This window comes from Mauremys mutica, chromosome 4 (assembly GCF_020497125.1).
Source record: "Mauremys mutica isolate MM-2020 ecotype Southern chromosome 4, ASM2049712v1, whole genome shotgun sequence".
NCBI lineage: Eukaryota > Metazoa > Chordata > Testudines > Geoemydidae > Mauremys > Mauremys mutica.
In genome coordinates this window covers 12,184,123-12,191,869 of record NC_059075.1, presented here as the reverse complement: position 1 = coordinate 12,191,869, position 7,747 = coordinate 12,184,123, and positions in this window count along the sequence as shown.

The following is a 7,747-nucleotide window of genomic DNA, read 5'->3' as shown; positions in this document are numbered from 1 at the left end:
TTTGAGTGTGAGGATGAAGAGTTACATATGTAATTTGGTTTGGGACAGCTATTAAGTTCCTGTAGTTAATCTAATTGAAGCAGCAGGGAAATACTGTTCTTTAAAAACTGACAATGCATTCGGTGCATTACAAGACGAGTTTAAGGAAATAACATGATCATGGAGTCAGGGAATCTGGGCTCTAATCCTAGTTCTGGTACAAACTTTGCACGTCCTTGTAATTGGGCCTTGTTCTTCCCTCCCTATACAATGAAGATTACACTCTATTTCCATAGATATTAAGCCATTTTAAATCATTCAGCGGAATGCATTATATACTTGCGAAGTATTTTAACAGTTTGGGAAGATAGAGAGCAGAAACTGAAAATGTAGTGATCAGCTATACAGAGAAATGTAAAGTAAAACAAAATGGCAAAAGAGAACAAAAAAGATGTAGAAAATAGCAAATTTAAAAGCAACTGAACACTTTCCACAGTAAGTGGTAGAAGCCACATTTGAAATTGGACTGTAAAAGGCAACAGAGCTACTGTAAAGTGACACATACTGCTCATTCAAACCTGCACTAGTCCCCTTGGATAGACACTTACATACAATATGATCACAGTAACAGCAAATACCATTAGCAAGGGAGAGAATAGTGTGTAAAGCAAAGGCCTAAGTTGTTTTTCTTCTAAAACCCTACCAGCCCTGTAAGTGAAGTTACTCCCAGGAAATTCAGAAAAATTCACTAGATGGTGTTTATCTACCTACACTTATGACACAGCAATTAATATGGCCCTGGCAGAAAGGAATTGGTAATATCTTTTCCATCTCTAACTTAAATATGTCTTGCTGTTTTCAAATACATCCTGTGAGATTTTATAAATTTAATATTTTAAAAAAGAGCACCTAGCTTGTTAATAAGGAAAAAAAAACTATGATGCAACAAAGTATTAATAAAAATTCCACAACATTTTATCCTTGTTCAATAAACTGGCATAGTTGGTAGGATCATGGCAAATTAGGTCAGGCTGTACCCATCTGAGGGATTAGAAATAAAGTAGTTTAGAACAGCACAGAAGTTGACGGGACTGGACTGGTGTGACAAAGTGGAAATTTTTTGTAATATTTTTAGGAAGCCTATCTGTACCTCAGTTTCCCCTATATGCTGCACTGTTATCTACTGGTGAAAAGGGAGTTTGCTGTTGGAGCAGGTTAAGACACAGGTGTAAATAGTGCATACCTGTCTGGGGGCTTGGGTCCCATATCAATGGAGCCCTTCAGAAGACTATAGCAAATCCAATTGCCTGGACATAGACACGGACACCTAGCAACCAATGACCCACAGAGACATGGACTTCCCTACCTCTCATCAAGGCAACTAAGTTGCATCTCCCTAGCTCAGGAACAAAGAACTGGGGGCAGGAGGTGAGGTGGAAGTTAAGTGTTGGCTATGGGAAGCAGTCAGGGGCACATTGGGAGTCTGACAAAGGAGATCAGTCGGAGAGGGAGACAGAGCTTGAGGAATGGGACTCACTACAGCCTGGCTGGGCTCTGGCTATCCGGAATGGACTATGGCTTAACTTTCACTTCTCTGTGATAATCCTGGTCTTCCTATGCTGTGTGCCAGTCAACTAATAAGCCCTACTGTTTGATAGCACTGCTCGGTGTCACTGCAGATGCTTGAGGAGGTGCACAGCTCCCTAAGATTGTACAAGTCTCCCTCAGGAGTCTGTCTCGGTGGGACTCGGTGAACACAGTTGATGGGGTGTCTAACATCCAGTGAATAAAGGCTTGATTCTTCTTTAGAAGCATGAGGTTTGGGTAGAATAAAGGAAGGTGAATCTTTTGGTTAATGTGATATGCCAATGAGACTTTAGGGAGAAAATGGAGATGAGGGCATAGTACAACCTTTGTCCCTATAAAAGGTGATACGTGGTGGATTGGCCATGAGGGCCCCCAGCTCTCCCATTCTTCTTGATGATGTAATGGCGACCAGGAATGAAGTTTTAAAGAAGGGGTGGAGGAGAGAGTAGGTAGCCATCAGCTTGAAGGGGGCTCGCAGAGCATCAAGAACCAGGGTGAGGCCCCACTGGGAAGCTGGGTTTCAGACAGGAAAATACAAATTGTATAGAACTTTGAGGAATCTGTCTGTGACAATGGGAAAAAAGGAAGAGCCAATGAATAGGTGAGTGGAAAGCTGTGATATCAGCCAACCGTACCCTAATAGGTCTTTGATAGACCTCTGACTTTTAATTCCACTTGGTAGTCCAGAATCTTGGAAGGCAGAACTTCCAAAGCTTGGGAGGATGGAGGAGAGCACCAAGAATGAAAATATTGCCACTTCTGGAGGTAAGTCTGGCAGTTCCTGGGCTTTCTACTGGACAAAAACACTGATTATACTGCAACTTAACAGGTTAATTCCATGGTTTAGAGCCATTTAGGAGCTACACCCTGAGGTTCAGAGAGGAAGAGTTGGGGTGGATGAGGGACCCCGAGTTCTGTGTCAATAGCTCCTCTGTGGTAGAAAGTTGGAGGGGTGCCACATCTACAAAGTGGTTGAAATTTGAATAGCACACCCAGCTTGGCCTAGCTGGTGCTATACAAATAGCTTTCGCCCTTTCTTTGCGTAGCTTGAAAAGAGTGTTGAGGATTAATGGAATTGATGGATACACACAAAGCAGGGCACGAGGCCATGGAGCTATCAGCACATCTCCCAGGGAACTGAGACCATAAATTCCACTGGAGCAAACCAGGAGACCTTTGGAGTTGTTTGGGGTGGCAAAGAAATCTACTTGTGACAGTCCCCAGGTCTGGCAGATGTTGCAAAAGTCTTTGAGTGCCCACTCATGGTCTTGCCAGAAGTGTCTACTCAGGGAGTCCTGCACTTATATCTGAGTCTGATAGGACCACAAATATGTTTATTGAATGGGAAAAACACCAGTTCCAGAGTCTTAGTGACTGCACATAAGGACTGGGCTCTTGCCCCCACCTTTATGATTAATGTAATGCACTGCTGCCCTGTTCTCTAGCATTGCTTTTTTTTTTTTTTTTTTTATTATTGGAGATATACCAATCTCCTAGAACTGGAAGGGACCTTGAAAGGTCATCAAGGCCATCCCCCTGCCTTCACTAGCAGGACCAATTTTTGCCCCAGATCCCTAAGTGGCCTCCTCAAGGATTGGACTCACAACCCTGGGTTTAGCAGGCCAAAGCTCAAACCACTGAGCTATCCCTCCCCCCATTCTGACCGAGTGGCTTGAATGTCACGGAGGATGTATTGGCAAGCATAACAAATTGTGCTCAGCTCCAGAACATTGATGTGAAGCAATGATTCTTGCAGACCTTTTGTCCTGAGCTGTATTTCCCTGCAAGTGAGCTCCCCTTCCTAACAAAGACGTGTTTGTTATGAGTCTCTGTGATGGTGTGGGATGCAAGTATGGAGTTGCCATACGGACCCTTTGTGGGTTCTTCCACCACATAAGTGCACCCAACACTTTTGAGGCACAGTGACCCATTTGGAGGGGTTGTGTCTGTTGGGGTATATACTGTTCTTAACCTCATCTGGAGACATCCAAGGAGTAGTCTCGCATAGGAAGTCATGATTGTGGAGGCAGATGTGTGACCCAAAAGCTGAAGAAAAGCCCTCCTGGTTGTTTGTGGGTTGAACTACAGTGCAGAGATTAGGCCAGATAGGGTAGAAAATCTCTCCCAGGCTAGAATCATAGAAGATTAGGGTTGGAAGAGACGTCAGGTCGTCATCTAGTCCAACTCCCTGCTCAAAGTGGGACCAACCCCAACTAAATCATCCCAGCCAGGGCTTTGTCAAGATGAGCCTTAAAAACCTCTAAGAATGGAGATTCCACCACCTTCCTAGGTAACCCCTTCCAGTGCTTCACCACCCTCCTAGTGAAATAGTGTTTCCTAATATCCAACCTACACCTCCCCTACTTCAACCTGAAACCATTGCTCAAGGATAGGTAGGCTCTTGCTGATGTGGAGTCCAAAATGGCTCCTATGAAGTTTATCCTTTGTACTGGAGTTAGTACAGATTTGTTGTGATTGATGCAAAGTCCTAGTGATTGGAACAATGCTAACGGCTTGGTTGTAGCTGACTGTAGCTCTTGTTGTGATAAAGCCCTGATCAACCAGTCATCCAAGTACAGGAATACTGAGACACCGCCATCCTATTGACGAAAGTACCTTTGTAAACGCTCTCGGAGCCATGGAGAGCCCAAAGGGAAGAACTCTCTATCACTAGGGGTTTGTTCCTATTACAAAGCACGGGAAGCACTTGTGCGATGGGTGGATGGCTACATGAAAGTAGTCAGCTTGTAGGTAGAGGGCAACAAACCAGTATTCTGGATCCAAGGATGAGAGAATGGTAGCTAATGTCACCATTCTGAAGTGTTGTGCTAGAACGTAGTAGGTTTAAGTTCCTGAGGTCGAGGATTGGTCTCCACCCTCTCTCTCTTGGGAACTAGGAAGTAGTTGGAATAGAATCCTTTCCCAATGAATTCTGTTGGAACCGGCTCTACTGTCAAAGGGAGGGGAGGGACAGGATCTCTTGCCTTATGACTTTTCAAGAGAGGGGTCTTTGAAGAGGGATGGAGAGAGTGTGAAAGTGGATGGTTACCCACTCTGATGGCTTCCAGTATCCATTTGTAAGAGGTGAGGAGTTTCGAGGCAGGGGGGACAGTCAATCTCCAAAGTGGGGGGGAATTGCACAATGGGGAATCCAGTGAACTGGGGTTGATGCCCTCAGCCAAGGTGTCAAAACTGCCTTATAGAAGGAGGGGTCGATTGAGAAGGAGTGGATGGTGCTTGCTTCTGCTGCTTTCCCCTTCTCCTGAGGCCTAGGGAAGGAGGACTGCTGGTGGTACTGGAATGGCTTGGATCTTTAGGCAGACTGAGTCCTACTAAATAGTCTTTGGTCCAGGCACGTAGATTCTTAGTCACTACAGCATAGCTCTGGAATCCTTGACAATGTGGAGAGTGGAGTCTGTATGCTTAAAGCAATTGGGCCCCTTCAAAGAGGAAATCCTTGATGGTGGACTGTACTTCTCTCAGAAGACCTGAGGACTGGAGCCATAATGCCTTTCTCATAACCACCACACTGGCCATGAATTTGGAGCACTGTCAGCAGCATCTTAGGGCAGTTTAAAGAGAGGTTATTGCAACCAGCTGCCTGCCCCTCCACTATGGACTGACTGAGAGTGGTCTCTCTGTCTGATTTTTGTGGTAGATGTTCAGTAAAAGTGTGTAAATTTTGACTATGTGGTAAAGCTGTATTTCATCAAGGCCTGATAGTTAACTATGCACAATGGAAGAGCAGCAGACAAATATCTTGGTCTGCCCAGTAAGTCCAGTCTTTTAGATTCCTTGTCTAATGGAGAGGGTCTTGACCAAGTTTAGTGTCTCCTTTGATTGGCTGCATCCATCACTAAGGAATTAGGGCTAGGGTCAGGGAGGGGGAAGTGTTCCATTCCCTTTGGCAGGATGTAATACATTGCGTCAGATTTCTTATAAAAGGGTAGAATTGTGGCAGGGGCCAGTAATGCCTCATTTAATGGGCAAAGCAAGCTTCCCTTAAGGATTAACATTCAAGATGTCTACCAAGGAACATTGTGACTCTTGGATTCCCATCTTGCGGAATTTGGAGACAATCTGCCAGCCTCTTCATGAGGTCCTGGCTCATTCCATTAAGAGTTTTAGTTTAGCCTCCCTATCTTTTTTTGGACCTGCCCTTAAATCCCAGACATACCTTGCACTTTGAGGAGATATGGGGTCCCCCAAACACTGCAGGAAACTCAAGTGTCACTGTGGGGAACAGACCTGTGCAGGTCTCACATAGGGCTTAAACCCTGGGGTCTTAGGCATAACAAATTGTGCTCTGGCACAGAGCTCCAGCAGTAGAAGGGAGAAACCCCCACTCCATGGTGCACAAACAAAATAAAATACAATAAAGTAAATAGCTAAGAAACAAATGAATAGAGTAGACTTTCACGATGTGAAAGAAAGGCGGGAAGCTGAAACAGCTAACAGCAAGGACTCCATCTTGAGCCACAGGTGGTTGAGAAGGAACTGAGTGGCAGCAGGCTCGTGCCCACCTCTATCCCCTCATTCAGAGCAGAAAGTGTTGTTTTGCACAGGCACGGACCCACAAGCACTACTTCGCAGTCTCCAATCCAGAGTACGCAGATGCACACACATCCTATGGTTGAGCATGCACAGGGACATACAGTCAAAGAAAAATACAACATTTGATATACATCTTCCATTGTACTAGCACACCAGTGTCAAAGTTAAAAATAAAAAGCCAGCATATTTTCAGGCCAAGGGTCTGAAGCAAGGAAAAGTGGGAAAGTTAAATTAAAAGAAACATTGAGACTAGTAAGTAAGGGCTCATGGAAATTTGGTTGTTTCCAAAAATTCACACACATATCAATACATCAATATTCAGAAGTGACCATATGAATGTTTACATTTAGTACTCCTAATACAATTGTTAGGAAATTTAATACATATCCTTTTAAGATACATCCTCAGACATCAATGCCGAAGAAGAAAACATACTGGTATTTCTAACATTTTACCAATAAAGTAAATATATTATTTCTTGCTATCAAGCACAATGGCTTGATAAATACTGGGGAACGTGAGCTAATTAGAAAATATCTGTATTTGAAGAGTGGAAATCCATGAATGTTTGTGGGTCAGCTGGGTCATCCTCATATGTTTCATGAAAGTTTGATTGTTGCATGCTTCCTACCGCTTTAAAAAAACAGTCCTTACCTAGCAGGGAATATCGTAGCAGGTCATTTTAAAAAAATCACAAGCTTAAAGGAGCTAAGCACAAGCAAGTTCTCAGTGCATGGAATCTGTAAAAGAGTTACATGGTAGAGCAAATAGCTAGCTGTGTCCTGTTCACACACTTAAAAGGCAGAAACAAAGTGGTAAAATTCAGTGTTATCTGGAACTGTTTGGCATTTCACTGTTATCTCAACAAATTGGCTCAATGGACCAAATTGTCCTCACCACCTCCATGAACCACCTACGAATCCACTGAACAAGTTAATGTTCGCCTCCTCTCTTATGTTTCCGCATGAAAAAACTGTCCAAAAAGGGAAGCTTTGGTAGCACAGCTCCACCATATGCTACATTCAAGTTGCTTGAAAACACATGCAACTTAGGAAAAGGGAAAGGAGAAACCATTTTCAGTGCATGAATGGCCCTGGTTTATTGGTCCGTGGACCTGCTAAGATCTGGATAGATATGAGAATTCCCGTTGCTCATTCCACAGGCTGTGAGAGGGGGAATAAACTCCTTGGCCATAGCAGGATGGAAACTCCACATATCTCAGAGGGCTTTTTGTTCACACTATGTGGGATTTTCTGCAGAGGGCCTAGACTACTAAGCAAGCATTTCTGTTCAAAATTAATTGAAGACATCATTGTAGGCAGCAGATTCCAATAAATGTCACCCAAAAAAGACAATTCAGTATCCACATAAACCCGAGAAAGAGTATTATTCTTGTTTACAGGGACAGAAGGTGAATGTATTATACAAGATGGAATTGTAGAACTGAAGTTTAAATTTGCATATATTTTAAATAATGGAGATATCCTATCTCCTAGAACTGGAAGGGGCCTTAACTAGCAGGACCAAGCACTGATTTTTTTTTGCTCCAGATCCCGAAGTGGCCCCCACTTTAGCAGGCCAATGCTCAAACCACTGAGCTATCTCTCCCCCTCAATTGCAGATTTGC